Here is a 26804-nt window from a genome sequence, read left to right as displayed (position 1 = left end):
CTCCACTGGGGCTGGATGCCATGGTGCAGACGTGGCCGAGGCTTCGTCTGTACGCTTTTCCCCCGATCGCTCTGCTCCCGGGAGTTCTGGAGAGAGTGCGCCGGGATGGGGTCCGTCTGTTTCTAGTAGCCCCGTTCTGGCCGGCCTGAGTGTGGTTCTCGGACCTGGTGTCCCTCCTCGACGGCTCTCCGCTGGAGATTCCGATCAGGAGGGACCTCCTCTCTCAGGCGGGAGGCGCCATTCTTCACCCCCGCCCGGAGTTATGGAAGCTGTGGGCATGGCCCCTGAGGGGGCACAGCTCCTAGCATCTGGTCTCTCAACTGAGGTTGTTGAGACTATACTCCTGTCCAGAGCTCCCGCCACTAGGAAACAGTACGCCTTGAAGTGGAAACTTTTCGCTTCATGGTGCGGACAGTGACTGCAGGATCCAGTCAACTGCCCAATTGGTACAGTTCTGGAGTTTCTGCAGGAGCGATTCTCTGCATGGTTATCTCCCTCCACTCTGAAGGTATATGTGGTGGCCTTAGCTGCTTACCACGCCCTTCTGGGTGGTCAATCATTGGGAAGACACCCACTTGTCACTCGTTTCCTCCATGGCACCCTGAGGCTGAGGCCAGTACAGCGCACTAAGGTGCCCTCATGGGACCTGGCTGTGGTTCTGGAGGGGTTATGCAATGCCCCCTTTGAACCCTTAGAAGAAGTGTCGGTCAAGTTGCTCACGGTCAAGACTATCTTTCTCCTCGCTATTTCCTCACTGAAAAGGATCGAGGATCTTCAGGCACTCTCTGTTTCGTGCCTGGAGTTCGCTCCAGGCATGGTTAGGGCATTCAGGGCAGATCAGCTTTTTGTTTGTTTTGTTTTGGTCCGCCCAAGAAAGGATCTCCAGCGACCAAGCAGACTATGAGTAGGTGGGTGGTCGAGGCCATCTCACTAGCTTACGAGTCCTCTGGCCTCCCGTCGCCTATGGGGGTCAGAGCGCACTCGACCAGGAGTATGGCGGCCTCCAAGGCTTTCAGCTTGGGTGTGGCCTTACAGGACATTTGTGCTGCGGCAGGCTGGTCCTCTCCGCACACTTTTGTCTGCTTTTACAACTTCAGAACGCGGTCACGCAGGGGCGTTCCCAAAGCGAATCTCGACGCAGCGTCTTGTTCCCTCGGGGAACCATGGTTACATACGTAACCTAGAGACGTTGTCTTTGTTAACATCGTGATGTGATGGACTGTTTAGGGCCTCTATTTTGTAACTAATAAATGGTCTTGTAGGTTATGAAGGTCACAGAAAATGGTCTAGATATGTCTATTGATTTGTTGTCTGTTTTGTGCATGTGTGAGCAGCTTCCTTGTTATCCGTGCTGAATGCTGAAGAGACATCATTGGTCAATCTGGTAGCCCATATTTGTAAGAAACCATTAGGCCTCTTTGTAGCTCTTGTTAGCTCTCCCATAACAACCCCCCCGCCTCAATCAATCAGGTTATTTTTAATGGCTTCACAGAATTTGGAACACAATTGTGCTTCTGCATTTAGTCTCTCAGTGTAAAGAAACACTTCACTCTTTTGGCACAGAAGTGCCCTTTTTCAGGTCTCCTTTTTCCTTCGGAGCAGAAATAATTAGCTTCTGATTGCGCTATGATTAACATCCCCACCTCCTGAGCGACTGGTCCAAGCTCCATAGAAAAATATGCTTTTTGTACAGTGAGATAATATCTGTCCAAACAGATTAAGGATGTTTCCAACCAGTATGTCCGCTTCTTCGGCGGGAGACCCTGTGCTCTAATTAAAGTCACATATTTTCGAAGAAGATGAGGTATTGGCATAATTACATTACACAGCAGTGGCTGTTAATTTCTGATACACTTTGAAATGCCAAAGCTCGAAGGAACATAATTAGAAATCGGAAGTTGACCGATTTCTTTCAGTGTCCATTACTTCATAGTCTTGCTTCAGTGTGTTGCCTCATTCCACTTGCCTTTGTTGAGTTGGAGCATAATGTCATCATTCCTCCCATCAGTGTTCATGCTGATTTCAGGGTGTCTAGGCTTTGAACCGCTGAATCTGAGCTTTCTCATGTCCCTGTGGCATCCATCTGCCAGTAGACGAAGTGGTGATAGTGCAGTCTTGCCTCTGGCTCCACACACAGGAAGACTCTCAGTTCTCTATATCTGTCAGCTTTCCATCTACTCGCTTTGATCACGCAGCTCTGGGATCGAGATCGCTTCTCTGTCGAGGGGACACACAGTTCCTTGACTGATATGAAAAGAGTTAGAAGTTAAATGCAGGGGCAAGAGAAGGGTTTGGACATGCGGAAATACTCAATGAACAATTAACGCTAATCTTGCGCCAATTTTTATTTCAATCTAATGAGTTTCAATCTTGTTAGAAATATCAGCTATCTTCCTCTGTCATGGTCAGTATGCACACAGTACAGTGGCTCCAAGAAAAATTTGGACATTTAAGCTACTCTCAGATAGCAAAATGTCAAACCAAGTGGCATTTATTTGGGAGGGGGAAAAGCTAGCACAAGCACAATTTTAAAGAAAAACATTTGACAAAAAAGTTTGAGAGAGATGATTTTAAATGCTAAAACAATGGATGTACTGTTCAAACTTAAGATAAAATGGTTTGGACACTTTCATGGTTGTCAGATTTACCAGATTCTGCCCTAACCTGTCCACACTGAGCACAAAAACACAATACAATAAGTCCCAAATCACAGCCAACCAGGAGAGTTATTGCTGTTTGCACAGCATGAAATGTTTATATTCTAGGAACATGATCTGTCAATCACAAACCTCTTAGCTCCTCCTCCTTTATTTAGCTTATCCAATAAGAATGTGTCACATCCACTGAAAAGGAGTCATCACTATTGGTTATTCTTACCATCATTCACAAATGAAGGCATGGGAATTTTGAAGGCACAGAGATATCTACATAACACTATTCTTTTATCTGCCTTACAAGCCTGAGCAGGACCTGAGGGAGCGAGAGACTCGGTCTGATTTAACTCCTCTTTGTGGATGACATGGAGGGATCAGGTTGCAGAAACTTTGTGGGACAGAGAGGGAATATTTTATTTAGCACTGTCACTTGCTGTTTCTACCTTAGGGAAGCTCAAGCTATGTTAACATCACACATGGTCAGACGTGAGATATGAGCGTGTAAGTAACAAAAGTAGATAAAAACCTCAACAGGTTTTCACAGCTTTTAGTCGATGCTTGTTAGATTTGAGTCATTCCACATGGTAATGTACTCCTAAGTTTTAGAAAACCAAAAATCCTGATGACTCATAATTAGATTTGACCCCCAATCAGACTCTCTTGAATGAGAATGTCCCTCCTCCTAATACCACATGGCTCTTAGAAGCAATAACAAGTAAACTCTTTGACAATTTACAGGGTGATTCAATAAATACTATAAGAACTCTCATGTGACTTAATTTACCTACAATGCTGTGAAAAATAAGAACACACCATGAATAAAACAATCAACATGTCAGGACATACAGATATTGGATTGGCATTTCACAAGTGTCAATGGAGAAAAGGCTATATAATTTAACAAACGACACTTGAAATTTTGTACAAACATTTTGTAATGATCTGTACAATGATAGTACACCCATATATAGCAATCTAAAATTGATCAAATGTAAAATAAGAAATTGGATGCATCAATTAGTAGAAACGAGTGGAAATTATTATATCATTTAAAAAGAAAGTCTGGTTTTGACATATGCAGTAGCATCATGCCAAGTATCGTATGGTACTGTCATGCCAAGATCAAAACAGCTGCCTGAGTCTATCAGAAGGAAAGTTACTGAGACATGTTATTGAGAAAGTTTTAAAAGTCTCTATGTTTTCTGCCAAGGGGCAAATACCTGGTAAATATGGGGGTACACTTTTTTTTTTTTTTTACACAGAGCACAATTGAACTGAAGACATTCTTGTTGAAGAAAATACTTAAAAGATACGTTATCACTGTCATTTGAGAAATGTATTATAATCTTCACCCATCGGTACTGCCAAAATAAACTTCCAGTATCAACATGCCTACATACAGTATATTGAAAAAGGACAAAATGTTTCATGGGGTACACTTAATTTTTCCACAGTATCACATTTAATTGCAATGTCCTGTCAGATCAGATTAGGTATAGGATTAGGTAGCTTTCCATGCAAGGCTACAAATTATTAGTTTCAAGAGACCTGCATATGGCAACAACAGCTATAGAAATAAGTGTTCCAAGACTGTAACAGCATATGTGAATAGATGTAGTTAGATAAGAGGTTTTCATATGTTTGTGCTGAAAGGTCCTCATAGGTATGCTATTGACATAATTTAGAACAATTTTGATTCTACTAAAGTGGTATAGACTGTAGATCCTATAATGGCAAATCAAAAGTGGAAATTGTCTGCCTATGGTAAGAGGCCATTAAAGCCATCATTTCTATGATTGAGCTATAGACATCAAGGCCTCTAGTGCTGGCTACTGAATCTACAGCACTACAGTGCTCTTTGTTATGTTAAAGAAATATATCAGACAAAAATGGAAATTCTGTTATTTACTCCCCCTCCTGTTCCAAACCTGTATGTCTTTCTTTCTTCATGGGAACATAACAGAAGATATTTTGAGAAATGTCAATACAATGGAAGTCAATGGTCACCAAAACTGTTTGGTTACAATTTATTATCTTCCTGTGTGTGGAAAAAAATGCATACAGGTTTAGAACGACATGATGTAAGTAAAAGAGCTTTTTCAGAATTTTCATTTTCATCCCTTTGACAATCAACGACAACAACAATATGTTTCTGTTAAAATCAATTCAAATAAAGGTGACTATGACAAGTGGAGCAGCCAGTTACTGCCCTCCTTGCCACTCGTGGTGAGAGATTTGAGGGCAATGTTTCTTCCAGGCAAGCAGTCCAAGATTGAGAGCACACAGGAAAGGAGAGTCAAATGTGACTGCTCATTAGTTTGACTAGCCTCATGCAGGCAGGTAGAGCAGAGAACTGGCCATTTTACTGAAGTTGATTCCCTGGGGGCAGAGCGATGCCAAGCTGTGAAAGAAATCCATGGTTGTGCAGGGTTGTGAAAGAGCCCTGAAACTACATTTAAAGCTTGAGCCACTCAATGTATGTCATATTTGCTGGAGGTTTTCTTATTTTGTATTCAATGCACAAGTTCCTTATTTATCCAGTTTCACAACTAATGCAGATGCCTTTTATTCATCCACAGGAGCTATGCCAACAAGTTAAAGGAATAACTCATCCAAAAATAACAATTCTGCGATTATTTACTCACCCTCATGTTATTCCAAACCTGTTATTTTTTTTCTGTGGAAGACAACAGTTGAAGAATTCGTTTTTTTTTTTTTTTTATGAATTAAGCTCCAGCTCGTACAAAAAAAGTTCAGAATAACCATGTTTTCCAGTCTCATCCTGATGTGACTGCATTCTGATGAACATTCAGTTGGGTGTTATTGTTCATTTTAAAACCTAATATTGTCCAAATGTATAGATTGCTCAGTTAAGGTTGCTTTCTGAATCTTTTGACTGAATCATATTTGGAAGTTGTGAATGTGAGTTTACAGTCTGTTCTAAATGTGATACAATTTTTAAAAAATAGGACTTGTTGTCATGATGTATCAAATATTGTTTCCTGGTCCAAGCCTCTACTCCATTTCAAGTGAGAATACTATCTCATTAGCTGTTTATAAGCCCTATTCATTTATAACACACTTTTATAACAAACAAAAAAACGCTAAAAGTGTACGCAACAGTCTTTTGACTCATGGTGTTCCAGAAACCAATATTTTAATGATTCAGAAGATATGAATCATTGTGGCCAGTGGAGATTTCAGTATAGATATATACTCAATAGGTTACAATCATGACTGTTCAGTAGTACTACACCGCACCATAAGTCTACATTAGCACCATTTGTTGTTTTCTTTTGAAATTTGATAGAGCGTTTGCACCCGGACTTAAAAAACAGATTGAGTTCTCATGCAAAAGGAAAAAAAACACAAATATACAAAGTGAACAATGTAGTCCGATTGCGTGCAAATTACTCTTCAGTGTTTGACAAAAGCATACCGATTCTTCTAAAAAACTAAAATTGTATTTTTATGTGAAATAGTCCTGTAGTGCTATATGTTACTTTGAGATATTTCTGTTTTCAATTTTCAAGGCAGTGATCATGCTATTTTTGCAACATGCTACATTATTGCATTGTACATATTTGCTTACAAACATATACATGCTTGTTTTCCAGTCAAAACCTACAGTTCAAAGTTCCAGAAAAGCATCTGGCTGAAGAAACGCATCAAGTGGCTAAATAAAGAAACGGTCAAGATTGAGGAAAGACAAACATGAGAAACCTAGCTATCATTGCCTTGCTGCTCAGCTGTGTAATAAATGGCACTGTCTACAGCCAGGTAACCTGCCGCAGAGCCACGTCTCGTGAATGGCACACTCAGCCAAAGAACATCAGCGTGAAGTGGACCCTCATGGAGAACACCTGCAGCAGCTTGACCCAGTGCTGGAATAGACAAACAGAAACAAATGGACGCTTGTGGACAACTGGGCCATATGACTTTCCTCAGCTTTGCCCACTGGAATTTCAACTTGGAGATGTGATGTTTGTTTCTGCTGACAGAACGCTGGAACTATATGGTATCCACCTAATCAATGTGTCCAAAGAAGTGTTTGAAAACTGCTTGACTTTAGAGCCACGAAAGGAGCAGTTGGTGTTTGCCAACAGTATTAGCACTTTGCAAGTGGAATCGAAATGGCTGATGTCTGGTATGAATTACTTCACGGTCGTTCATAGAGGCAGTAGTCATCTGTGTAGGCTAGGCCTACGCATTGCACTTCTGGTAAAGCCTCAGTACTGCCAGAGCTCACCTCTTCTCCATCTGTGTTCGGGAAATGGTGAATGCAGAACTACATTTAAAGATGATTCATTTAGCTGTCAGTGCCACAAACACTTTTCAGGACGTTATTGCGAGAACATTGATGGATGCTATGAACAGCCATAAATGGAGGCACCTGCCTGAGCAAGAGAACAGGCTAAACAGATCTCCCACATTATGAATGTCTTTTCCCAGCTCCATTCACAGGTGAGGATCTTTAGTTTGCCAAAAAGAACATGTGTCTGTTATTTAATACACCTTTTGCAACGTAAAGGCATATTGCGAGTTCAATGCAAGTTAAGCTATTGAGAGCTTTTAGAGTTAAGCACCTACAATGGAAGTACTCATGAGTTAGAATCTAAATTAAATTGGCCACACTCCACGGAAAGTTGGAAAGACAGGAAGAATAATTTATGAATGCAATTTCTAAAAAAAATTAAGCACATGTTATGCATTCTAGAAACCCTGGTCCACAAAAGTAAAAAAAAAACAAAATACCTTTCAACCATTCAAACCTCCAATTTTAACTTTTACATTTTCAAACTTTTAACCTTTAAATTTCAGTTAATTTTATTTCAATTAATTTGAATGCTTCCTTACTGTACATTCAAAATGCAATTCTGATTTATGTTTGCGAATTTAAATCGAATTCAGGAATTCAAAAGGTATTTTTAATTAAATTATGAATGGTGCACAACACTGTTTATTTCCATTGAAAATGCCTTACTATAACCCGTAATTTGTGCTTAAAAAAAATAAAAAATTTAAAAAAATTAAAACTATGGGAGAAGTCAAACATATTTTCTGTTGTAATAAACATTATGCCACAAATGCTGCTGACTGAGCTTAATGTTAGCTTAACATCCCTTTAATGCAGAGTCCATTATGAATCCATGCTGACCTTTCAATCATAATGGATGGGGGGAGGTTTAATGGGTGTTTACCCACATACAGAGAACAGCCTAGTTTCTTTGAAGACACTTATTTATTATTTATCTGTCATAATTGCAAGTGTTCTACATTTAGCACTGTGCAATTATTTCAAAACTACAGTAGAGCCCCTATGGACCATTTATTTGAATAACCATTTAAAATGGTTTTATCTCCCCACCCCCATCTCTTTAGTTATCTAATCATGGTAATTATTCTTATGTTTATGTTTGTTAATTGCGCGATACTTTATAGTTTTCCTCCTCCTACCATTTAATTTTCTTCTCCCAGTCTTACTTGTCAATAAAATCGGCATCCAAATGTTGTTTAAATGTTGGTCTCTTGGTGAGCACCAAGGAGAGTAGAGTATTCAGAGTGTTGTCATACTAGTTAATGTGGTTTGTTTTTATGTCTGCTGAATAATTCATTGTATTTCTGTTAGAAGCACTGGAGGCGTTCCTTAGAGACCGCTGGGTAACATGCTATCACAACTAGGCCAGTGTGATCTGAGTCACATTAAAGAAGAAAACTGAAATTGATCACAGTTGGTAAATATATATCATAACCAAGTCACTCGCTCCATCTTCAGCTCAAACACATTCATATTTTGAATACATGCTTTTCCGTTACACAATTTGTTGAAGAGTTTTAATACTGAAAGCAAATACCCTGCACTTAATAGCATTCAAGCAAATACCACATTCATTTTAGTGACTGAAATATATATATATATATATATATATTGACAGTATCAGAGACTGTGAATAAGAAAGCTGTAAGAACTTTGAAAGTTTGAGAACTTTACAATATATTTATTTGATTTTATATATACGTACACGTGTATGTGTGTATATCTTGTATTGAAGTTTGTTGTAATTTGTCCTGTATTTTTCTTTTTCTTTTAATATTATTTTCTTGATAACATATTGTGTGTTATTGTTCTTTGAATAATATATATATATATATATATATATATATATATACTTTTTTTCTTTTTAAATGGATAACAAAGATGATTTCAAGTAGTCCAAATGAATGGTCCTCTGAAACGATGTGAACTGTGGGAGCAACACAATGAAATTTGTAAATGTTCAACTCTTGCGTTGCAATCAAATCATTTGCGGTGACGTTCAATTCAAAAATTGCGCCTCCTTTGGAGCCTGGGCCCTTGTTTATCAACAGTGCGTACACACAGATGTGTGCGTAATGAGTGCTTACGCACAGTTTCACGCAAAGTGTGTGATCTACCAACTTGTACTTATATGTTGGAATGTGTGTAAATATAAGGACAACATATAGAACCTTTTCAACGCACTGTTGATAAATGAGGCCCCAGGGCTTTTGTGCATTGACGGCAAACAGCATTGGTTCACGCGTGTCACATGACTAATTGCTTCGGGGTATATTTTAAAAATGGTGTAAGTTGATGCTTGAGAGTTACTACAGATTGCAAAGTTATCTGTAAAAAATGGCTTGAATTTTACTCTCCTCCTCACATGGTGCTATAGTATGAATTAAGGGGGCTGGGGATGTTGTTTACCATTTTATAGACTACTTTTATGACACTTTTTTTGTGTTTTACCGAGCTTAGCATTTAACCACTTTCCTTGAATAGCAAATAGAAAATGCCTGGATAATAATACTGCATTGGAGCATTTATTTCTTTAATATTTGTTGATATTTACAATGTTTGCTTTATAAGTTCGAACCATACTGCACTATTTAAAGTTTAGCAAAGTGAATATGTCTGTAGTTACAGTATATTACTAAAGGTAATATGGCGTTATTGAATTGATTGCAGAAAAGCAGCAGTCTCTCTAGAAATCTTTCATATAATAACAGTTTTTACATCAGACATGTCAAGAATCAGATAATGTACTGAATAAATATATGCATGAATTCAATGTAATGTCTATATTTTCACACCATAGGTGTCAACTGCTCTGAAATCATTGGACATCAAAATTGCAGTAAAGGGTGCAAAGAAGGAGCTTGTGTACAAGTCTCCTCAACTTCCTACAGATGTGAATGTTTCACGGGATATACAGGCAAGTATGATTACAGTTTTTGCTTAAAATCAAAATCATTCAGTTAGAAGTCCGTTTTAGAAAGCCACTGTGAATTATTCACTTCACAATAGAGTGATATTTCTTCTGAGGCCCAGTAATGGATGTTTAATTTTTTACTGTTTGGCTTCATTTGACTCATTATGTTTTGATAATGAGTCATGTGATTAATGAAGGGTCATTTTGGGTGACTTCACAATGGCAGCGCAATTATGCAAACTCAAATCTGAGTGAGGCTTTTTCTATCTCTGCTCACATTAAGCTGTCTTTCCTAAGTGAAGAAGCGGATTTGAAAAATGGAACAATTGAAGCCTTCATATAAGAAAGTCTTCAGAAGATTCTTGGTGCATAAATGGCCAATTATTTAATAAAGACTTTGGCTGTGGCTTATTTGAGTGATATGCTCAGGTTGATAAAACTCATGAATGGGGTCTTTCCTGTAGAGAAGAGACAGAAATAAACAATTTATGCTCCTGTGTCCTTTCCAATCTGTTTATAAGGCACGACCATGACATGCTTTTGGAAAGTAATGAGTCTCATTTGCTTTTGTAAAACCATTGCTGGGCTAATGAGCATCTCACCCACAAATGTGTAACAAAACTTTCACCGTCCCTTGGGTGTTCCTGATAATAACATCATGATAAAGTCTCCAGTCTGAGGTCCAGGTGGCCTTTGCTTGTTGATTAATTGACTTTTGTGTAGAAGCAGTTTGTTCAAACAGATAGCAGCCTTTAATGTCATGCCTACAGCTTTAATGCTGAAGAAAAATGTCTAGTTTGACACAGATTTAGGACTGTCACAGTTTTTGATGAATTTCCACTTGAGATTCACTACTCACAGTAAAACGGCAATGGAACACTTGCAATCGGCATCACGAAAACTGGCCTCTTTTGAGAATACCATCAGCTTCAGTGTTTAAAAAAAATAAAATATGATTTTTCAAGGGTCTGTGCTTTCAGACAGGCAGCATCTTTTTGGAGTATCTGACTCAAATCCTTTTAGTTGTCTGTAAGTAGCAATTTCATTTTTGTAAACCTGATCCACACCACATAACTATGTGGATTGAAATCCAATTTAACATTTTTTTTTTTAGAAATGTACTGTATTCTATTCTATTTGTCTATTTGTTCAGGAAATATTTTAAGTATATTATTTATTCATAAGTATTTATTATCATATACATTATACACACTTTTGCGACGCTGTAAAAACAATTTATTTTGATTGAGCACCATTGTATCAGGTTTCTTGGTCAAACATGATTGCTTCAAGTTAAATTGACTTTAAATGGATACTCTTTGGCGTAACACAGTGTTTATGTTTCCAAACAACATGTTTCAATCAAGTAGCTCGATCAAAAACAGGCATTCAAAAAAAATAAATGTTGCTGATTTTTCAGTTTAAGGAAAACAATTCAATTATTCATCCAGTTATTGAATAGTAAATATCAGTGGCGTAGCCAGAATTTTATTTTTGAGCAGTGACAACAATTTTATTTGAAAGTGAGCAGGCACTAGGCTAACTAACTGACGGCCAGTGACTTAGTGCAAATGTGTTGGGGGGCTGGATACGTCGCAATATTGTAAATATTTGTTTTAAACCAGGAAGGCGAGCCAATGGATATATCACACAAGCAACTTGCAAACTTTGCGCAAGAGTTATGCGGTGAACCTCTTAATCTCAGTCGATTGACTAGAAAGTGAAAGTAAAAACTGATGGCGCTTTCGGCATCTGACGCTGCATTAACGGCGCATATTCTCTCAGAGTGACGACGAAAGACGAATCTCCTTCATATGTTGATCATGGTATATAGCTAAACGTTTTCATGTAGGCCTACTCCTTTAATATTTGGCTTGAAATAAAACTTTTTCATTGATGATTGCAGTGTTAATAATTGTAATTATAGGCCTATAATTCATTGTATAATAAACCTGTTTTGAAAGACCTTTTTAAAAACATTTTCAATGAGAAATAAGCTAACCTAATCTTCATTATACTCGCAGCGCGTCAGTTATGCGGTGATGCGCTATGTAATTATTGCGGGGCAAATTAATTGTAATATTAATTTAATAATAAAAGTAATTTAATAATAATAGGCCTAATAGGCTAATAAGAAGAATGTAACTGGCCTATGTTAATTGAAAATGGCAAATTAGATATAGGCTAACTAAAGTGTAGGCCTAGGCTATAAAATTTATTCAAATTAATAGGCCTACAAATTAGGAAACAGGTGCAGTTCATCGCAGAACAGAACAGTTGTGCAACACATATTCTTGGAGCACCTTGTAAGGAAGTGAAAGTAACTGGTCTCCAGTTCTGCTCTGTTCGGGCCCCCTGTGGGGCCAGCAGCTCTCTGACTTTGCCCAAGCTGTCACCCCATTAATCATAGTGAAGTTAACGGCTGGCCCGGTACCGACTGCCCTTACGGACCAGAGCCTACACACACATAATAATGAGCCCCACACGTGGGACACTTCAAATGAGATTTTCTTTTGATTCCACTCTCCTGTGTACCTTATTCAGACTGCCAGTGGTGTTTGTGTCTGCATGTTACGGAATTAATAGGATATGCCCTATTGGATATGCTATTAATTTTGCTATTCACCTGCCCCGTGGTTTTTGTGGAAATTCAAATGGTGTAATTGTCTTGTTTCTGAGTGGTTTTAATAGGTTGGCTTCTGATTTGGATGGGTGGTATCTCAAGGTAGTGCACAGCAGGGTGTTTCGTATCACTGCTTTTATGATTTTCATCAACCTTCATGAAGTCATCAGCCTATATCAAACATTGAATCATGTACCTATATGATTTCAAAGACCTCCTGCGAGGAAGAGTTGCCAATCAAAGATAGTTCTTGTGGAAGAATAAAATATTATGTTGAGCTTTGAGTTTTATAATGTCAAGAACTTTTCATTTTCAATTTCCCACTGTGGATCCCAGAGAAACACTTCAGAGAGATGTACAGTTAGACTGACGCCCAATGGTGTGTCCTCAAAAGCAGTTGGGCGCCTCTGGGACTGATGACCTTTGTATCATCCTGTTAGCTTAACACTCTAGAATATGCTTTAAAAAACTGAACGACAAAAGGAAAGGAAAACACAGTAACAAGGAAGATAAATGAGTTAGCTTCTGCTGAGGAACATGGAGGGGAAAAAAGAAAAAGCAAACAGAGCACCACAAGGGAATAAAATCAAATCATGTTCACCTTGAACCTACAGTGCTGCATAGTCAAGTCTAAATTTAACCTGCGGGGAGCGGAAATCAGACTGATGTTCCAATCCACGGTTACCTTAGAGGAACCGGCAGCCTAGATGTTCTCAGACCAAAGCCTTCAGCCTGTTTGATTGGATTGTACGGTTCAGGGAAGATGGAGACTTAATTTGGACCCTTGAACCTCCTCATTAGTGAAGCATTGAGAAAAGTTATATGTTCTAATTTTTCATCAGACCAAATGAGAGGCATGGGACGCCACGCTGAGACTCTCAGTACTGTCAATATGCTGGAGCAATTGTCCGCTGTCATTGCAGTTGTAAAGTTTGAACATTTGTTCTCACTAAGCAGTCAGAAGCTAATAGTTATTATGAAGATGATTTGGAAGCTGAAGAGCAGCTGTGTTAAATCAGACTAGTAATATATTTGAAAAAAAAAAAAAGCATTAATTTTTTTTTATGTCTTTAATTTTCTTAAAAGCCCTATCAGAAACAGATAGTGGCATAATAGGCACTGGTAAACAGAATAACATACTTTAATAAAATAATTAATGATATGCAGCTAAACAAAAGATCCCGAGAAGGAATGTGCTTTTGCAAATCCAAATCTAGCTGTGATTTGATCTTTGACGCAAACCTAGCATAAGGCGAATCTAATAAAGAAAAGGTGAAGCAAAACCCGACACAAAATTTCAGGTATACTTTTTAGCATCTACAAATCTTACCACAAGTGAGTTGTTGCAACAAAGTAACAATGTTGCATAGTAATAAATTGCTCTGGAACTTGATAGATTTACAAATGTGTTATCATAAAATAGCAGATTGATTACGTTTAAAAATTAAAATAACAGGAAGAACTGGCAAATAAACACATTCATTTTACTTTACATTTTACTTTTGTCTTGTTTTAAGACAAAAATACAGACTTGCTGATGAATCTTGATTTCAAGAGCGTGATTTTATGTACAAAAGCATGCATACGCACAGTTAGCGAATGAGACCCAGTGTCTAAATTGCAAACCTAGCAAAAGTAAAGACAAACCTAATAAAGAAAAGGTGAAGCAAAAGTAAAGAAAAGCTTAAATCAAAGTACATAAATCAACCCTGACTCAAAATTTCTCACAAAATTGTACTGTTGTAAAAATTTAAATAACAGGAAGAACTGGCAAGTAAACACATTCATTTTATTCCACTTGTTTTAAAGGGGTCCCGTTATGCTTTTTTACTTTTTGAATTTTAATCAGTGTGTAGTGTGTATGTTTGGGCTTAAAAAATATCTACAAAGTTACAAATCTCAAAGTCCACTCCAAAGGGAGATATTTCGTTTTAAAAAAATCCCTTTTCAAGAACTACAACGAACGGCTCGTTTGGACTACAGCGTTGTTTTCCGGGTTTCGTGATGTCACAAAGCGGTCCATTAGAATATCATTCAAATAAATCCCCCTACGAAATTCAAATTTTTGGGGGGTAGGAGCGGCGAGGTCATGGTTAGAACGCTTGGTTGAGTGCATCAGACAAGACGACGATGAAGAAGTGCTGCTGTAGCATGTTTTTGCAAGTTATTACACATGCACCTGAATAATTATGTATGTAAATATGTATGTTACAATTATGAAAACGTTTTTATAAATTGCTGACAGTACAATACTGGACAATGATGTAATCTGCAGAATTTACACTTCAATTATGAGACTACAGTGTTTCCCATACATTGATTTATTTGTGGCGCCCGCCACAATATCAAAACTGACCATCACTAATAGATTTTCCAAAAGGCTTTGACTTTGTTGATTAAACATGCACGTTTCAAAATCGAAACCCGGTGCGGGTGTTTTTATATCAATGTATTTCTGAAGGAAACCGACTGTCTTCAGAAAATTTTGGATGTCATTTTAATTTCTTCTTGCTTGTAATGTCTGATAAAGCAGCGTTTGTGAGCGGAGCGCTGCTTTGTGTACAGCCTTTACCGGGCAAGCCTCGATCTCGATTACTCCAACAGCGCCTCCTGCTGGCATGAGGCTGTTGACATCATATCTAAAACGTGATTTAGCAAAAAAAAACAATGTTACCACCACGATATATATGTATATATATATGGTTACCACTCTAATATGTCTTGTAATATCCGTGTGTGCAAAGGTTCTGCGCGATCCTCTTGTTCAATATTCTCGGGGTCTGAGTCCGGCTCAAATTGATATGACATCCTTAACTATACCGGAGCAGACAGAACTTGTTGCTTTGGCAAGGGTACTGAAACACCATCTAAGCTGTTCGACAATCACAACGCACTGGGACAGCTAACCAATCACAACACATTTCGTTTTACGGAACGCTGGCCTTCATTAAACCCGGAACTAATCGAGCCATTTGTGCCAGGCTGGGGGGAAAGGTATTGTAATAATGTAAATTATGTGAAAAATAATGAGTTTACCAAGCATGAGAGCATGTTCAAGTACACCCCAAAACAAAATCAAGACTTTTGTAAAAAAGCATAATAGGACCCCTTTAAGACAAAAATACAGACTTACTGATGAATCTTGATTTCATCAGCGTGATTTTATGCACAAATCCGTGCATGCGCACCGTTAGCGAATGAGACCCAGTGTCTAAATCAAAAATGCTTTGACAGAAGCATGTGTTTAATTTTAATTCATTTTAATTATGATCATTTCATAGTCATTCATTCTTAACCTTTTCTTTTATTGCAGGTTCTTACTGTGAGCGAAAGAGGCTCCTCTCAAACCTGTGCTGGAATGACGGTCGCTGTGAGGAGACTGCTAATGGATATGCTTGCACATGCCCAGGGGGTTTCACAGGCCTCAACTGTGAGACCACCACTGAGGCTGACAGCTACTGCAAGTCTAACGGATGTCAACTGGACGAAGCTTGCGTTACAGACAAACTTGTGAGGCCTTTTACTTTTTTTCTACATTGCTCATAATAAGTTTTTTTTTTTTGCCTGAGAGAATGAGATTAATTTGAAATGCCACATGCAAATTTCTGTGACACTCCTGAAGCAGATCAGCCTGTGTCATGTTGAAGGTTACAATAACCATTAATAATTGTTTTGATAGCAGAATGGGTATGGCATATGTAACCATTTTTTTTTATTGGACTTGAGCAAACTGTTGCATATTCAGTATGGAACAAAAAATGGGATTATGGGACATTTCTGCCATGTTCACTTAGAAATGTTTCCCTGGATTGTTACAGTTACAGTCTGCTGCTCATGAGCCATTACTGTAATGAAGACATGAATTTAGAAGAAAGTGGGCCAGTGGCAGACTAATTGTCTTATGTGACCTTCATTTACTCGGTAGTGAAATTCAGCACATAGGCCTGTCCGTAGCAGATTCTCATGAGATGCTTTAGCCATTTGAGAGCATGGACAGTAAAGATAGACTTTAATCTCTCTCTAACACACATACACACACTCAGACACATTAAATAGATTTGTTTGACATTGATTTGGTCTGTCTGAGACATCCTCCTAAGAGAGCTCATCTGTATGAAAATGAAATAATCCTTCATGCCGCTCTAGAACTGCACCGATGCTTATATCAGTGGGAGTCTCCGTCTTTCATCTGGGATTGTTCTCTGCTTCTATTACTCATCTTTGAACGACTGAGTCAGACATGTTATTGATGTCAGGATCGGTTAGTGCAAGTCGGATAGCAGAACTGGCTAATGACTTGTCTATTATACTGCTTTTTCAGCTCTGGATGCTCCAGTGCTGCTTGTTTTTTCATGATCAGCTCAAAGAAGAAGAAAAACATTTTTAAGTTCCTAATTTTGTTTGTCCTGTAGGCAGATGTCCAAGGTTAACAACAGGGTGTCTGTGCTGTTGCCAGTGCCTGTGTCCAATCTGGTCCTGTTTTGCACATTTCCTCTAAAATATAGGTGGTTCTGTTGGTCTCAAACTAGGAAACGGTAATGTCAGTGGTTGCGGAACAGGATAACAACTCAAAACACAAACTAAATCACTCCAGCTTTAATCAAGTCACTTTATACTTCAAACAAGTTCATGGGCTGTTACTTTTTTGTCTCACCGTACCGCTATGCAGTCCATTATTTTATATGAAATTTAATGATTTCATTTACAAATATAATATAATGTAATCACTTTTATTTTATGTCAGACCATTACATCGAGGCCAACTTGTGATGGTGTAAAACTAAATAAATTAATTGGAATGTTTAAATTTGTTCACTGTAAAAAAAAAAAAGGTTAAGTAACCTAACTCAAAAAAATAAGGCAACCTATCGCACTCAACTTAAGTTAACTCAACTAGCAACCAACAACTTAAAACTTCAAATCAATCAAAGATTTTTTAGCATTTAATAATGCTAATCTTTCCTCTTTCTTTTACATTTATGTTTATTTTCAAAGCCCACTACATAATATGGGTAGTAATTGCCAAACTAATGGCAAACATTTATGATGATAGACAAATGTATTAAATCCAATAGTTGCAATGAGATGCATATTCCTCAGCACACGATTCTCAACCATGGTGAGGATCAACAAAAGTTAAATCAATAAAAATATGAGCTCTGCTCTACACAGTAGTGTATAAAGAAAGCCATACTTACGTAAAAGTACAGATATCTTACCAGAAAATGACTTTGGTAGAAGTTGAAGTCAACCTTTAGATTATTACTTGAGTAAAAGTCTTAAAGTATGTGATATTTATCGTACTTAAGTACGAAAAGTATTTTTTTAATCTTAAACGTACTTAAGTATTGAAAGTAAAAGTACAAGTAAACGCAAAATGGAAAAGAAGCAAATAAATATATATAAAAATGTTCATACACAGCTTCAGTAGCAAGATTATGTTCAGCTTTAACTCTTTCTTCCATTTTGTATTTTTGGGTAAGAATAAGAAGCACTTCATCCGGTACTTATAGTGTCTTTCATTCCAACATCATAAAACATTTCTGGAATCTGCATCTGAAATAGCATTTAGATGTATTTACACAGTTTATGTATCTCAGAGGGGACATGGATGCATTAACCTACAGTTACAGATGGATAAATAATGTTTTGTTTTTAACATAAAATGTTGAATACTGATATTTGAAATGATTTAAAAACATGAAAAAATAGTCGAAATGTGAAATTAAAACCGCCAGTAGGTGACAGCAAGTGACTGTTAATGAGTGAGTCATTGAGATTTAACCGATTCATTCAAACGACTGATTCATTCAGGAACAAAGCATTCGACTGTGTTAATGAGTGAATCACTGAATCATTTATAATAATTTAATTTGAATAATTTATGCATTTAGCAGACACTTTTATCCAAAGCGACTTACAGTGCATTCAGGCTGTAAATTATTTTACCAGTATGTGTTTCCCTGGGAACTGAACCCACAACCTTTTGCGCTGCTGACGCAACGCTCTACCGCTGAGCCACAGGAACACATTTATTCAACCGATACTTTCAAAAAGCTGATTCATTTTTAAAAGCTCAACTATTTTCATTGGCAAAATTGAGCAAAAACAAGCAATATTATGTCTAAAATGTAAGTCGCTTGCTAACTTTACTGAACTTGTATGAAATTATTATTAAATTAGTTATGCTGATATCTGCAGAAAAACGGTACTCTTTGTGTGATATAGACTAAGTTAACCATATTAAATTATATAAAAATAAAAAGTATACAGAAGCATTTTTGCCGTCTACAATTTAGAATGCCTTGAATTTTGAATTTTAATAGACTAATAAATCCGTACGTGTGATTTGGTGATATACTTGATAATGTCAGATCACACATCATTAAAACAACACTTACCATATTATCGCAGATATACTGTATATCGCACACCCCAGCCTCGACTTGAGTGGAAAATAAACTCATCTGTGGTTGTGCACGCGCTTGTTTGCACATGAGCAAATATGTTTATTAGGAGTCTAACTTGCAGACGCCAGACCACTGATTCGTCAAACCTGCTTTCTTGCAGTCTGTTTTCTTCTGACTTTCAGTGCGTTCCAAATGGGATATATCGCCCTCCAAAGGGCACTTCGGAGTGAAAACAATCATGGCCGTCATATTGAAGGGTCTTTCCAAACCGAAGTGCTCAAAACTGGCCACTTCAAAGGGCCCTTCGGAATGAAGGATTTCAGAGGGTACAACTGATGGACACTTCGGGCTCCCATGATCCTCTACACCCTTCAACCCTTAGAAGCTTTCACTCCGGAGGGTAAACCCTTTGAAGGGATTAGGGCATAGGGATGATGAGCCCTTCTGAATGGAACGCAGGGTCTATTTTGTAAGAAGTAACGAATATGCTTCGGGGAAATGTATCGGAGTAAAAGTATATATTTTAATTAGGAAATGTAGTGGAGTAAAAGTAAAAGTTGCCTGAAATATAAAAACTCAAGTAACGTACAGATACTCCCAAAAAATACTTAAGTACTGTAACAAAGTATTATTACTTCATTACAATACACCACTGGCTCTACATGACAGCTAATGGACAGTGACAACAACAGCAGCAGCATAAATTAACCCAGTAAAATGTAAAACAATGATAATGTTTTAATAATAATTAACATGTTTTCAAGCTCCAATGCATGCTGGGAACTTCTGCCATATTGTTCAATGTAAAATTGTTTGTTCAGATGACTCAATTTGAAAAGTTGGGAGAACATTTGGATATGTTATGAACAAATACTTGAGTATCTAAGTATGGTAAACAAAACAACTTTTGCTGGCAACATGTTTAAAGTATTTTTGCTCGGTTCACGTGAAAAATTAAACCGACTTCTCCTAGTAAAAATTCCTTGTACAGGCTACTTTTTTTTACATTTGTTAGTAGAATTTTTGAAAGTTGGATTTTTTACAGTGTTCACAAAACTAGGAGTAAGATGCATAAATAAAGACTATGATGCACTATGTTTGTTTACGGCTGGGTTACATAGCTGGTTACTGTGTTTGGCTTTCAAATGACTGGAAATGTGAGTTTGCAGATCTCCTGGAACAAGCCCCTGCTCTGGCCAGACGCCAACTCTATTTTGGTGGAAAAGTGTTAAGTGATGCAAATATAGAGTGTTCAAGCCCACCTTAGTGTGTGATTAGATTTCAGCATGTTTCTCCAGTTGACATGTAGGCTAATTAACCCTCCTTGGGCTGTTATTTTTCTTTTATACAGAATTCCACATGTATTTGCATAGACCTGGAATGCTCTAAGCAGGCGGAGACGTGTGGCACTTTGCCCTGTCTCAACGGTGGCATCTGTATAGTTCAGAATGGCCAGTATCATTGCAGGTAAGAATACATAAAGACATTTTAGGACAGATCAACATAACACACAAACAAGGGAATCACATGACAGAACATGACTAAGGCCTAACTACAAAATAAAAGACATGAAAACAATATTCAGTAGCCCAAACAAAATCCAAAAAGTCCTGGAGGGTGGTGGAGTGGAGGTGGAACTAGGGGAGGGACGAAGGGCCAGGCCCGTGAAGAGGAACAGGACCTGGAGTGTGGAGCAATGGCGGGCCTGGAGCTAGGAGCAGTGGTGGACCAGGATCATGGGGCAATGACAATGCAGCAGAGACCACCAAGTCAGATCCAGAGGAGCATAGGGCCATGGCGGAGCAGGCAGAGCAGGGAGCCATGACAGAGCAGGCAGAACAGGGAGCCATGACGGAGCAGGCAGAACAGGGAGCCATGACGGAGCACGCAGAACAGGGAGCCATGGTGGAGCAGGCAGAACAGGGAGCCATGGTGGAGCAGGCAGAAGAGGGATCCATGGTGGAGCAGGCAGAGCAGGGCGGCCGGGTGGTGACGGCAGAGCAGGAAGCCATGGCGGAGCAGAGACATGGACAGACCACTTGACTGAGACAGAACAAGCAGAGAGTTCTTGAATGGCCTCCTTGGCCGTGACAGGGCAGGCAGTGAGTTCGTGAACAGCCTCCGTGGCCGTAACAAGACAGTCTGTGAGTTCGTGAACGGCCTCCGTGGCCATGACGAGACAGTCTGTGAGTTCGTGAACGGCCTCTGTGGCCGTGACAGGGCAGGCAGTGAGTTCGTGAACAGCCTCCGTGGCCATAACAAGACAGTCTGTGAGTTCGAGAACGGCCTCTGTGGCAGTGACAGGGCAGGCAGTGAGTTCGGAAGCGGATGCCACCACCTCAGGAGGTTCTGCAGCAGATGCCGCCACCTCTGGAGGTTCTGCAGCGAATTCATGCACAGGAAAGGCCCTTGGTGCACACTCGTGGATAGGAGAAGCCTCTGAGACAGACTCATAGGCAGGAGAGGCCACTGGGGCAGATTCATGGGCAGGAGAGGCCACTGGGGCAGATTCATGGGCAGGAAAGGCCTCAGGAGCAGATTCATGGACAGGAGAGTCCTCTTGAGCACAGTGTACAGCCCACACGCTTAAAATGGCGACCGCCATTACAGTAAGGGCAGCAGAGGGTGGCAGGACCTCTAGGACGGTTGGGCTTGAGAGTACTGATGTCATCGGGATGCCCGCAGCTCGCACCGACATCAGAGGTGGGTCCATCACACTAGCAATCATACCTTTCCGTCCAAGCCCAAGCTCCGTATCCGACTCAAGACTTGATTTGACGAGGCATAAACAGACTAGACTCACCGACAGCGGGTTACAACTGCAATCAGTGTTGCCAACTTCTTTCAATAGAAAGTAGCTAAAGCCAGCTTGAAAAGTTGCTAAATGTCGCCAGATGATGTCATACACTAATTAGCATATTCATGACATCAGCTCGTCTGTTGCCTTTTACATTTGTTTGTCTCTCTGTGCTCACATACTGTATTTTAATGCAGCCAAATTCTCAATAAAACTGTTTTCATTTATATATATTACTGTTTCTGTTGTCAGACAACAGAATGAATAAATATGAAATAGTGACTGAAATGCAGCCCTTTAAGACTACATAACCAGCTCTCCCTTTCAAGACATTAATCTGCATAAAAATATGTTTGAGCCATCGTCTGATGAAATTAAACGCACATAAGAAAAGACATTTACATTTACATTTAGTCATTTAGCAGATACTTTTATCCAAAGCGACTTACAAATGAGGACAATAAAAGCAGTCAAAGTACCAGCGATCACAGAGACTCGCTAAGGTTTGCCAAGAAGTCGCTAGATTTGTCGCTAGTCGCTTTTTTGGAAAAAAAGTCACCGGGGGGACTGAAAAGTCGCTAAATCTAGCGACAAAGTCGCTAAGTTGGCAACACTGACTTCAATACACGACAAAGAACAATGACAACATGATGGCTACTTATAGCAGACAATGAGGGTCACATGACAAGAACAAACCAATGGGAAACAAGACACATGACTAAGACAACCAATCAGAAAACAGAACTGATAACCACATGACAAGACCATAGGTGCGTTCGACTTGAAGGATGGCTACAGACGGCAGTCAACAAGAGTAGCCGCTTGCAGTCGTGGGCGGAGTTGAAAACGGAGCCGTCAAGCCAGACACTTTCTGCTCCCGTTAGTGACGCTTGCGCGGTGTTTGCGTACTCTATCACTGATGAAGTGAATTAAATGCAATTATTTGTCAAATATACAGACGTTTCAGAAACGTTTTCATGAGCAACAGATATATACTGTTTATATACGTCTTAATACATCGCCATCTGTTCAAGAATAAAGTTCAACGTAAATATATACTATTTAAATACTAATAAAGAGGGGAAATGTATGCTTTCATCAGTGTTTTATGATAAACGTGACTCAATATAACATTGCGACTACAGTAAAAAAGCTTTTACTGTTCTAAAAACACATATTTGTGGCTATTATTGGAATTGAAAAGGTTAGAATAAACCCAAAACACACGTGATAGTTGTCATGCTGTGAATCTGGCCAATCGTGAAATGGCTGTGTTGTCATCAATGCCACATGTGACAGTGACGTGGTGTGGGAGGGGAGAGAAAGAAAATAATAATAAATTATTTTTAATAAAATCAATTAACTAAAGATGCTTTTGATTATTACAGTTTAATGAAACTATTAAATGGAATCCAGAAAATTAATGAAATACACAGAATTTGGTAAAAATGAAACTGAATTTGAGAAGAAAAGAAAACATTTAATTGGGCCTTAAAAATTTCTTATTTTTTTACTTTTAATAAAATACCATTGTGTGAATTTATGATTTTAATTAATTAGACATGCTTTTTGATTAATACAATTCAATATAACCATTAAAATACAGTGTAGAAAATTTAAAATGGAAAAAAAACATAATCCAGAAAAATTAAAATAGAAAAAAAACAAAATTAAGAAAAATATAAAATGGAATTTGGGATATAAACGGAAATAGGGCCCTACTTTAGTGCGTGTTATTGCAGTGTCAGAGTTGTGGTAGTCTGTTTTAATGTCCATGTTGTGCTCTTATTTTCAAGTTTGATACATTACTTTTATCCGTGTTTATGGTTTGTTGCCTTCATTGATCCGAGGTGTATGTTGTTAATTAGTCTTGTTAACCTATTTGGTGTGTGTTCGACTTTATGCGATTCTGCACAGATCAATCTACATCCGATTTGATCAAGTGCATGTCTGAAAATTGTTGTCTGACTTGAGACAGTGCCGCTTCCATGATACTGTGACGTAAGCCATTGAAGTACAGAGAGAGCAATTGGGGTTGCTCAGTCAGTGCAGCTTCTCCAGAGCGGCTATACAAGCTCTGATTGCTGGTTCATCTGGTCAGAGGAGAACTGGCCCCCCGACTGAACCTGGTTTCTCCCAAGGTTTTTTCTCCATTCTGTCACCGATGGAGTTTTGGTTCCTTGCCGCTGTCGCCTCTGGCTTGCTTAGTTGGGGACACTTCATTTCCAGCGATATCGTAGACATGATTACAAAGATACTATTTAAACTGAGCTGGATGTTGACATCACTGAATTCAATGATGAACTGTCTTTAACTGAAAAATTAGTGTTTACTATTGTCATTTTGCATTATTGACACTATTTTCCTAATTAATGCTGTTCAGTTGCTTTGACACAATCTGTATTGTTAAAAGCGCTATATAAATAAAGGTGACTTGACTTGACTTGACTTGATGATGACACAAGCTATTTCACGATTGGCCAGACTCAGTGATGACAACGATAAAGTGCATTTCATGTTTATTCTGACTCCTTCAGTTCCCCAAATGCTCCCAAAACAGGGTTTTTATAACAGTATAATTTTTTTTTCATGCACTCTTATTGCTGTATTGTGTCATGCTTATCAAAATAAAACTGATTAACAATATAGAACACACTTTAATGGTAATTTAAATACCAATTTGCTGAACTTAATTCTTTTATATACACTCTAAAAAATGCTGGGTTAAATATAGTTCAAAACAACCCAATAGCTGGGTTTGTCCCTTTTTAACATAATTTTTTAGAGTGTGCAGGCATTGTTTCTACTTGCTGCAAAAGACTAAAATACCTGCTCTTGTCTTCTGTAGACTTGTTTGGTTGATTGGTTAGTCCCTGTTCATGGTTTTTTGTTTATATTTTAGTGATTCAAAATCATTTACACTTTAAGCTCCTTGCCCCATGTATTCTGGGATGCACTTTACAGAAATAAATAGTCAGTGAATAGGATTTCACAGATTTTTTTTTAGAAGAGATTTTACATTGTTTTGTGTGACCTCACATGCCTAGAGGCCTGTCTAGAAATCTAGAAAAATAGCCAGTCAGAAATATTCTCCTTCTGAATCATTTTGTGCCTTTGGGTTCGATGACATGTCTTTGACGACCAATCATGTATAGTATCTTTTCATGTATGGTATCTTTTCATGAAACTCCCATTTTGTACCGCTGAATATCATGTATGCTGCGATTGTGTGTTTCTTCTTGGTATATGATTTTACTGACCAGAAATAGAAATACAGTCTGTAGACAGTGAAATGTTCATTAAATTTCCAGTGGTAAGGTTCAATATTCAGCCTGTGACAGCTTTTGAATTACTTCCTGCTGATAATGAGGGAATCCGCTACAGTTTCGGCTGCTTTATGAGTTCTTCCAGTCCTTGGGGGGTTCATAGCTATGTCTTCTCTTGCTCCTGCTCATCTTTCTAGTTTTTATTAGAAAAGATCACTTGAATCAATACATTTGGTGGCCCCTCTGACTAAATGACAAACGGGAGATAAGATAGGGATTGAAACGGGGAAAAAATGAATTAAAAATTGAGAAAATGCATGACTAGAGGATGATAGTGTGTGTGCGTGTAAAGAGAAGGAGAGATAAAAGCAATAGGATTTGGTCACCTGGGAGTCTGTGTTAATAATTGAGTGATCTTGCTTATGTGTGACAGAATAAGATCTCTGAAGTCTTATTACAGCAGAAGGAAGGCTAAGATCTGACTAAGGCCAAAGAAACAAGAGGAAATTCTCTATTTATGAAGCATGTGTGCCAGAGGTTGAACATTTAACAGACATTCCTGTCATGCATTTGCTTAAAGGATCTTTTAATATTCCACAAATGTCACCAAGAAGCATGATGGTCATTATGTGACAACTGTGACATCTAAAAACAGCAGTAAAGTGCCTGCATTTTATCATGTCGTCAGTGATTGTTACTCTGGGTCATTTTTACTCTTAGAAGTCTATTTTTATATGTGGCTACGGTTAATGTCATCTTCTTGTAGATGCCGACAAGGTTTTTCCGGAAAGAACTGTGAAGAAATAATTGACTTCTGCAAGCTGCTCAATATTAACTGCCTGAATGAGGGATTGTGTCTCAGCCTAGTTGGAGGATGTAAGTAACCTAATTTTTTGAATGGTTAATTTGTATGATAAAATACATAAAAAATTAATTTCAGATAGCGTACATTTCTTATATTACTCCATTACAGAGAAGGTAAATCAGAAAACTTAGAAGAAATGTATATGCTTGGGAAATGCAGGAAATGTTGGGGGAGAAATGTGCTCGCTCTCTCTCTCTCTCTCTCTCTCTCTCTCTCTCTCTCTCTCTCTCTCTCTCTCTCTCTCTCATCTCTCTCATATCTATATCTATCTATCTATCTATATATATATATATATATATATATATATATAATCTCAGCGGCTAATGCACGTCTATTAATTTATAAGAGTTCTCAGTCTTGCAGTCACATTATAGCATCCTTGATTTATGCTTGTCTCTCAAGGTTCCAGCCATCCTCTTCTATTTCAATATCATCTTTCTGTCACTCCCATCAACAGATCTGCTTTTTGAGTGATGTGTCACAGTTATACACTGTCGATTGATGCAGTTGCATCTGTTTTTGTTATGAAGTCCTCTAGAATATGCGCTTCACATGAATTGATTTACTTCAAGTGCAATTTGTTAAACTATCAAAATTGGTTGTTCATACGTGGGGATCTGACACAGTCATGCAAAGTGTTTGCATGTATAAATATAAATGCTGTTTTTATATAATGGAAAAATACTTTTGAAGCAATGAATAACCTATGATTGATCCTGATTAGGGATGTTCATTTTAACCGGTTACCGTTAACCGACCGTAAGAATTTTGACCGATTAATACAATCAGTTAAACGGTTTAAAAAGTCTTTTTTTTTCTTTTTTTTTTCAGTAATTTATCAAAATATTTAAAAAGCATGGTTAAAATACGCTACGCGTATAATTTTAGTTTTGCTTTTTAGAGAGAAAAAAAAAAAGTTGCGTATAAGTCGAGTTTTATTATTTCATTCCGAAATAG

The 26804-nt window shown here is 38.2% G+C and overlaps 1 pseudogene; it reads left to right on the top strand.

Annotated features, from left to right (window-relative positions):
• The window catches only part of LOC107568694 (neurogenic locus notch homolog protein 2-like), a 147890-nt pseudogene that overhangs the window by 8843 nt on the left and 112243 nt on the right, over positions 1–26804 (top strand).

This window comes from Sinocyclocheilus grahami, unplaced genomic scaffold, assembly GCF_001515645.1.
Source record: "Sinocyclocheilus grahami isolate Dianchi unplaced genomic scaffold, SAMN03320097.WGS_v1.1 scaffold1274.1, whole genome shotgun sequence".
Taxonomy (NCBI): domain Eukaryota; kingdom Metazoa; phylum Chordata; class Actinopteri; order Cypriniformes; family Cyprinidae; genus Sinocyclocheilus; species Sinocyclocheilus grahami.
The sequence above is the reverse complement of the archived record's forward strand: the minus strand, read 5'-3'. Positions and strand labels throughout refer to the sequence as shown.